The following is a 9,673-nucleotide window of genomic DNA, read 5'->3' as shown; positions in this document are numbered from 1 at the left end:
CATGTTTATTTGTTTGTATCCGAGAGCTAATGATTCATGATTCAAAAACCTTCATTTTCGTCTTCGTGCCTCTTCCTGTTTTGAGTACTGTCGCTATGTGACGGAAAATAAAGTTTCTTTGAATCTTCACGACAGCAACATCCATGGGCGACACAAACAAACGTGTCGGGGGTGTGGAAGTTTTTCAAAGTGAGAGAAACAGACATAGCACAAGCTATCTGCAATATATGCAACGCTACAGTACCTAGCGGGGGAACTTTGGCAGAAAATTTCAACACCACAAATTTAATCAGGTCGCTTGGAAAAGATACACACGGAGGAGCATGTCGAGTTCAAGAAACACGCGGAAAAAGAAAAGCAAACTCTGAAACGGATGCTAAAGCAAACAACTTTAGACGGTGCTCGTGAGAAGGCAAGGGGTGTACAGAAACAAGTATTTATTGCCCCTAACGTGATTGGATCGGTGATCGGTGATCGGTTTATTTAAACTCACTGATCGGTGATCGGCACAAAAATCGTGATCGTGTAAAGCCTAGTGTTTTCCTTTCTATGTTTATTGGCATAAAATCACATCTTTCTTATTTTAATCAGGTGGAGGCGACGCCACAGATGATCAGAGCTGTGCCCGTGGTTCCTGTGGCTCCCGTGGTTGCCAGCACCAAGCCAGAGGAGGCCAGCACCGTCCAGGAGGCAACACAGAAGATCAACTAAGCTAAGGAGGCTTTTCTTTCTTCTTCTGTTGCCTCTGACTGCTCCGCTCGTTCTACGCCTCGCACATGTGATTTGTGATCCATCATCAGTTAGTCCAATTGAAGATGAAGTGGCAGATCATGGCACTGGTATTAGATTAGCCAAGGTTCTGCATGGTTCTTTTCATCAAGGCGAAACCGGTTACGGTTTAAAATTCCAGCACCAGCTGGCAACAGTGAGTCACTTCAGAAGAGCAAAACTCCTCACTTTGACATGGATAATTCTGACGTAGAGTTTGTCAGTGCTGTGACCAATGAAGAGTGTAACTTCTCTCCCCTTGATGTTGATGTTTGTTTAGACCTTTGCAAAAACTTGAAGATTCATTTGGACCGTGCGAGTTTTCCAATTTCTGATTGCAATGGCCCATTAGGTTCGCCGTGTACAAATGAGAATGTAGAGGCTGATGGAAACTGCTTCTTCAGAGCCATCAGTCAAGCTGTGACTGGTTTATAGACACAGAAGTGGAAATTCAGGTTGCAGCAGATTGTTTACGATTAGATGTGTACACTTTTATCGATGGTCATGGGTTGAAGTACAGCTCTTGCAAGAAACAATTCTCACATTGTATATATTTATGGATGTATTTGTTTTATATGGAAGCAGTTACCATAATCCAAATTAAAATAAGAATATAATAACAGAAATGCTTTTTCATTTTAAGAACGAAGCTGCATTATTTGACTCATAATTAAAATGGTTAATAAGTCATTCAATCTGCATTTTCATTTTCTTCTTCAAGACTGCTCATTCTTGTACTTAATTCAAATGAAGGAAAACACATTTGAGATTTAATTTTCAAAACATGCACCAGCAAAGAGTTACCAAAATTCAATATGAAATGTAAAATTCAAAAATGAAAAAGCAATAGCAGAATGCTTTTTCATTTTAAGAACAAAGCTGCATTATTTGACTGATAATTAAAATCATTAATAAATATTCCTATATGCATTTTCATTTTCTTATTCGTGTCGCACCTTTTATGACACAATCAAAAAGAAAACTGAGGGCATTGCTTTTTAATTTTCGTGGTCCTGCCCTGCACAAGAGTTACCACAACTCCAAAACGAAATCGCAATCTCAAAGTAAGCGCGCGGCGCAGGAAAGTGACGTCAGCAGCTCTCCACCTCCGCTGTGGGTATGGCGGTATGACGCCAAGTGTCATTTGCCTCCTGTTATGTGTAAATTCTAATGATTGCGTAATAACAGAAACAAAGGAGTGCAGTAAATAACCAATATCCCTGTGTATTTTTAAAAGGAACACTAGAGATTTAACAATACACAAAATAACAGGAGGTTCACCACAATTTAGTGTCCATTCTCTGGATAGGGTCAGGGGGAGGCGCACTGCAGTGGAATAAGTGTCCATCCTGTGGAGAGGGTTGGGTGGTTTAGAGAGATGCAGTGATGGCCTCTCTTAGGTGCAAATACAAGTTCACAGCCTGATACGGATCTGTTGGTGGAGCAAGATGGGACTCAGCCATATAGATGATCCAGAGTTCATAAATATCTGGATTACATGGTACAGCCAGCCGAAAGACACATTCATTTTTGCACAGTTGAATGTGTTCATCTTCAACAGGGGAGAGAAAATCTGTTGTTCGGTAAAGTTCAGGAACAGCATGCATCACATTAGGCCGACCGCTGGGGACGTTCAGGTTTCTTGATGGCCTGATGTTGTGTGCATTCCACACCTGTGCAGTGTCATCCAACTCATCCTGTAGAAAATGTATACATTTAGGAAGAGCTGTGCCAGCAGAACAGAAATAAAACACTAAATTACAGCATTCACACATGAGCAACCCCACCCTCTCCCTCCCTCCCTGTCTCTGTTCATCCCTCCCTCCCCCCCCCTCTTTCTCCCCATCTCTTTTCCTCTCTGTTTCTACCCTTCTGTTCCATCTCGCTCCCCTTCCATCTCTGTTCCTTTCCCTTTGCTACCCCTTCTCTTTAGCATTCTTTTTCCTTTCCTCCCGTCTCTGTCTGTCTGTCTTCCCAACACCCCCTTTCCCGTTTCTGTCCTCCCTCCCCTCTCTCTCACTTACATACACATGCGCACAAAATGAAAATAAAACATTATTCATGAACTCACCTGTATAGAGGCCCATACAACAAAACTGCAGGAGACTTTTGTCCAGAAACTCGCCATCAAAATGCCCGTTGTCTCTGAGGTCTGATAACAAGGCTAACCAGAACTCCATGCGCTGGCCACGCAGGAAACCCCACCAATATTCAATTCTTTGATTGGCGGTGCTGGCCCCCTCCAAGTAACTATCGAGGGTGTCGTCTGGTTGAACAGGGACGAGGAAACGCTGGAAGCCTCTAACATGGCCATTTTCAGTTCCAAGGTCGCCTCGAACAACTCTAGGGCACCCCCCAAAACGCTGTACCGCTTCTATGTAGCACCCTCCAATTACTTTTGGGTCACTACTTGTTGTGTAAGCATTGAGCCAGATTATTTTTCTTGAAAAGCCATCGATACATCCATTCACACAAATACCATATGGCTTCAGTTCATCATATGAGTCCAGGTGCCAGATGAAGTTGAGAAGTTTGAGAAGTAATTCCTCCGTCTGAGACGCCCCGCTTGCCTTAATGACACTCCTCTTGGATCCAGCTCCTTCAAAACCAAACGCACAGACTCTTTTCTCACACGCAGTCCATTTTCTCTGCATTTAGCATACATCCACCTGTACCCATGAAGCTGCCCAGGGTAATGTAGCTGGTTGCTAATGGATTCAAACAGGATCGCCAGGTCGGAATAGGCTTTGCGTGGCACGAGTCCCCTTGGAATGTACAGCTGCATCCCACTCTAGACTCATCAAACCCGACAAAGAAAACAAATCCTGAGTCACTAAATATTAAGAAGATGATTAAAAGGATTGGTATGTTTGATGTATGGAGGGATTTTCATCCATCCACTAAACAATTGACTTTTTACTCTCACCGTCATTCAGTTTACTCGAGGATCGATTATTTCTTTATGTTCAGAACAGACAGACACAGGGTTTTAGATTGTAGAATTGCTGTTAGCGACATATCAGATCACTCAGGTGTATATGTGAAAATAAATGTAGGTGTCCCACACAAAAACACTATTTGGAGACTTAAAAAACAACAGTCTGGAAGATCCATATATAAAGTAAAGGACCCGGTCACCAACCAGATGTGTTATAAGCCAGAAGCAATACATAAGTCTTTTGAATCATACTACAGGAATTTATACACTCAACCCAAATTAGCAGAAGCAGTAACAGTCAATCAGTTTTTTGAAATCCCTAGACCTGCCATCTGTTGTCACAGAACAAAATAAGTGCTTAACTACAGAGATTACAAATGCAGAGGTCGACAAGGCAATTTCTAAACTGAAAACAAGCAAAGCAGCCGGGGGAGATGGACTACCAGCAGAATGGTATAAGACTTTTAGGGACTCTGTGACCCCACTGCTATTTATTAAATTATTTTAACTATGTCTTAAAAGGTGGCGAGACCCCACCATCTTGGAAACAGGCCGTATTATCTGTAATACTGAAACCAGGGAAAGATAGGACAGATTGCAGCTCATACAGACCTATCTCAGTTTTAAACACTGATTATAACATTTTCACTTCAATTATTGTCAACACACTAGAAAATATTATCCCTGACCTAATTGACACGGACCAGACAGGTTTTGTTAAAAATAGACAAACACAAGACAATGTTAGGCGAGCTATACATCTGTTACATATAATGAGCAAAGGAAACACAATGTCCTTAGCAATTAGCTTTGACACAGAAAAAGCTTTTGACTCTGTTCTATGGGAATTTTTATACCTGGTCCTGCAATGTTTTGGCTTTAACAATACAGTTATAAAATGTTTAAAATCTAAATATAATTCACCTGTGTCCCGGATCAGAATAAATGGCAGTCTTTCAGGTACAATCCGTTTGGAGAGGGGTTGCTGACAGGGCTGCCCACTGAGCCCCATCTTGTTTGCTCTATTTATAGAGCTACTTGTTCAAAAGATTAGGGAAGACCCAGAAATCACAGGAATACTATTCAAGGGGAAAGAATATAAGACATGTTTATATGCAGATGACATCCTGGTGACTTTATCTGACCCGGATACCAGTCTCCCTAAATTAATGCCCTCCTTCGACCAATGTGGTTCATATTCGGGATACAAATTGAACATAGAGAAAACTCAAACTCTTACTTTTAATTACATACCTCAAGAAAACATACGTAAGACCTTTAAATTTAAATGGAAACCAGAATTTTGAAATACCTAGGTCTTCATATTACCAAGGGCCCCAAGATTTATATAGTGTAAACTACGGTAGCATCATAACCAAAATTAAAAATGATCTGGACAGTTGGACCCCCCTAGTACTTGATTTTTACAACCGAATAGATACTTAAAAAATGGTTATTTTACCACAATTGTTATTTCTACTCCAATCGCTACCTGTAGAAATACCCAATAAGAAATTCAGTGAATGGAATCGGATCATTTCTAGATTCATATGGCAGAACAAGAAACCAAGGGTACGCTACAAAACATTACACTTAACAGGGAGGGATGTCACTCCCATGCTTGGAGGACTACTATAAAGCAGCACAACTGCAGTATATAGTCTACTGGTGCAGGGCGGGTTACGATGCAAAATGGAAGGAGCTAGAATTTGACCAACGAGATATCCCACTTCAATCTCTGCTGGGTGACAAAGCTTTCAAGACTATATACTCTAATAACCTATGTGATGTTATAAAAACTCCCCTAAATATTTGGTACAAAGAGATGAGCAAAGCGCACCTGGAAAAAAAATCTCGGTTATTAAGATGGGTCGAACATGATAGAGTATTCTTGTGTTATTCTTTATCTTGGTTTATATTGTATGATCACTAGTAGCACGTGTAAACTGTTAGAATCCTAGGCTAACATATACGCATCGTATTTCACTTTGTTTTATGGCCTGCCACTGATGTGCTCATCCTCTCCCTGTACAGGATATGAGCTGTGAAATCGGTCAACTATCGTATAGTCGTTGGTTTGTCTCTCTCTGTTCTCCTCCCTGTTCTTTCCTTATCTTATCCCCTCCCAGTCCTGTGTATAAGAGACCTTCTTCCTCCTTCCCACCTCGCACTCGCACTCCCATTTTACTGTGTTTTGTGCCTCGGAGCTCCGATCCCTTTTTTTATTGTTTGTTCATTAAATTACTTATTATCCCAGTATTCCTGCATCGGCATCTTCGCTCTTTTCCACAACAATTTGGCGTCACGAACAGGATTGCTGGAGACCTGTCAGTGGAACTCTGGGACGTTGAGGGCCCGGGACCAGGAACGGAGGAAACTCCTCGTTCCCCCTCTACCTCGAACCAAGCATTCAGAGATGAGAGGATCGGCGTCTAAGAGTGGATCTGATCGGCTTCACGTCTATCCAAGCGAACCTGGAAAGGAAGTGCTGATTCAGAGATCGGGTGAGAAGTAATTGTTCTTGTCTCAGTAATATCAGTGACCAGTGGGTTGTTTTCCTTGTCGTCTACGAACGGTCCCGGGGCAGGACGGAGCACATACGTTAACCGTGCCTGTCAGGTCGGTGTTGATTCTGAATCAACACTGAAATTCCCGCTCCACAAGTGAGCCGGAAGCTTCTGGTAGGTAAACTACCAGAGGGGTGAGTTTTTTCTCCACCTTTTTGCTCCAGGGTAAGAAAAAGGGGTGCACGGGGACGCCTGTGTATTTTCTGACTTGGAATTTTGTGAAAACTTAGTGAAAAGTCAGAGTAATAAGTCTAGCTAGACAGTGCTGGGGAAGAACCAGAGCAAAGTGGCTGCTGCTGTTCCCCAGGGGGGACCAATTGTGGACGACATGAGGAAAAAATATGGTCCAGATTGTCTTGACATGTTGGGAATTTGGGTTGAAAAGTATGATTTCCCAGCAGGGGGATCACTGAGTTTGGAGGAATTGAGAAACCTCCGGGATAAATTGAAGATAGCAGAGGGAAAGGTTACAAAAAAGAAAAACCCAAACAGGTGGGAGATTCAAATCATCAAAGATCATGAAAGGTGTTTTTCATTCTGGAAACCTGAAGCAGAAGTCAGGGACAGGAAACAAGTAAAAAAAACAAAAACAAACGTGTGAACAGCGCTGGGCGCTGGAGCACAGGGGTGACAGAGATAACGGCAGAGGGTGCACACACTCACACACACTCCCCAGAGGAGGGAGAAAAGGAGCCGCTCACACACGAGCATTCAAATGCACCAAATCGTCTGTATCTTTCTCTTACAGGCCCGAGGGACCCTCTCCTGGACATGCCTGTCTTCCCTCCTCCCGCCTGCCCTCATCCAACGCTACCACCGTACAACCCTGCGCACTCCAGCACCGACGCCGCAGCGTCGCCACGTTCATCAGGACTGCCGTCAACCAAACGGCCAGCCTCATCACTGCTTTCAGACAAGGGCTGCTCCCCCAGATCGCCAAAGCAGTTAACACAAGCTGCTGCGTGGGGATTGAAGATGCCCGGCTGACACAGGTCCGACGTCATGCAGTGCACGCTGAGAGGCTTCTGCAGGAGGCCAGCGATGCAGAGGACAAGAAGATAAAGCGTGCCTCCCTCACCATGATGAAGCACCTCAGTGACACGGCGAGACGGCCCTACAGGAACAACGACAACCGACGAAGGGCGACTAGCGGAGACAGAGGCGAAAAGGGGGCGTGCCACATCTGCGGCCGAATGGGTCACTGGGCCAGAGAATGCCCTGACAAAGGAAGAACCATGCCCACCGCAGCCAAGAGAGTGATCGCGAGGACCGGAAAAGAGGATCCAGAGGGGACCAGGACGTGTTTATGTAGCATAATTGTGGCAAAGCACTGTTCCTGCTTTTGTTGTGGTTTGTGGCGTGTGTGAGAGTGATCAGTGAGCAGGGTGCAGTTACCCACTTCTACCAGTGGAGGTCGTGTTCGCCCCGGGGAATAACGCTAGAGAGGTCTCAAGTGGCTCATGAGACCTATGTGGAGCGAACCGTCGTAGCGGACGTTAACGTGTGTGTTATCTGTTGTGCTTCCACAGGTGAGAAGGGGAAATGGTTGAAAATAAGAGCAAATGTATGTGTGGCTGTTTCGTAATTGAAGTCTGAGATCGAGGGTATGTGAGTTAAATTTACGTTTTGAATGTATCGTCTCTGAGTGATGTGGGAAATGTGGGAAACGACATGATTAATAAGTTCAAGTCGAAGTCGGGTATGGATCTGTGTTTTGAAATGTAAAAAGTAGGTAACGCTCGAGAGGAAGTCTCTCAAGTGGCTCGTGAGACCTATGCGGAGCGAACCGTAGTAGCGGACGTTAACATGTGTGTTGTCTGTTGTGCTTCCACAGAAAACCAAAATAAAAGCTTCTAAAGAAACAAAGAAAAACAAAAATAAATGTGTCTTCGCAACATTACCATGCTACATTTACGTTTGACTATCTGCTTTAATATAAAACCACAACAAATGTGTTTTATAATTGTCTTTATATAATCTACAAACGTATTTGTATGATCCAGGGAAAATTCCATGTTTGTTTGCGAAACTCATTGGAAGAATGAAGAAAATCTGTTCGATTGTTATTGTCATGAACATGAATCACAAAACATATATATATATTTTTTTCCATGTGTCACTTTAACAGAGACAACACCATCTGTAATTACTATGTTTGGTTGCATTTCCCTGGCAGGCAAAGATAGATGGAAGAGACATCCTTCTGGGTGGAAAATGGGACTGGCTTGTCTGTGGATGGTGGAGGCTCGCTGGGCTCATCAATCCGTCCATCCATTCACCTTGTTCGTCTCATCCTGACTGCAGCACGCCACTGTGGAGGCTTGACATAACACACATTAGATTAATAACAGAAAAGCAAAATGTGACTTATGGTGTATTATTTAGTGTGCTTCAGTTGTAATTCTCATAATAATGACTGTTTTGCTGGCTTCACACAATATATATAATTGGCCTGTCTTAGTTAAAAGCCCACTGACCACGACAAGGTGAAGGCCAAGAGTGGGAACGCAAACACAGACCAGAAACGAACAGGACAAATCCAGACAAGACTACAAAAAACACAAACACAAATATCAATCACTTTGACCACTATCTTTTTTCACAAAAACTTTTATTTCTTTACAAATTGAACCTTAGATTGTGTCACAACAAACTAAATAAACCCTTGAAACAGCCAACAAAACATGAAACAACACTTCATCAATATTATAATGAGTATCCTCATTGTATGTCCTTGTATGGTTCAATGCTGACACAATAAAATAAAAATGAAAAATAAAGACAATGTCTCTTTTTTGGCACGACTGATTGTAGTAGATTATAGCTCTTATACTTAGCCTGACAGTTTGTGCAATGAATTATATTATATCCTAAAACAAGACTAAATAGCCCATAGTTTAAAAATATGTTCAATAGTAAGTGTTCAGTGGGTCAGATGTCAAATGTGATCTATTTAAAATGTAGAATAGATGAGCTAAATAACACATATATAATACACATTGATGGGAATTGAACCATCGCCTCAGTCTTGCAAGTCCAAGATTGTCATAATGTACCACAAACCTAAATCACACTCCCTTTTTTCATCTAAGCTGTTTGAGTAGCGTTAGCACACCGTGATTCCTCATCAACTACAGGCCTACACTTCAAATAATTATGAGAAAAATCCAACGTAAAGAGAGCACTTCCATTAGGAAATAGTCAACATGAAATTTCGTCTTCTACTGACACCTGCTGGTCAAATTGAATAGTTGCAAATATTGTGAACAAGTTGTCATCTAATTCTAATCCTAAACAATATGGCCATTCCAAGTCAAGTATTAAGACAATTAATCAGGTTTGTACTGCTTGATTGAACACATTCATCCCGTTCCAGTGCACTAAAACCCACTTCCCTTCA

The sequence above is a fragment of the Nelusetta ayraudi genome, unplaced genomic scaffold (genome assembly GCF_046127955.1).
Source record: "Nelusetta ayraudi isolate G7.1 ecotype Tasmania unplaced genomic scaffold, CSIRO-AGI_Nayr_v1 ptg000045l, whole genome shotgun sequence".
In the NCBI taxonomy this organism is placed as follows: domain Eukaryota; kingdom Metazoa; phylum Chordata; class Actinopteri; order Tetraodontiformes; family Monacanthidae; genus Nelusetta; species Nelusetta ayraudi.
Note: the sequence above shows the minus strand (reverse complement) of the source record.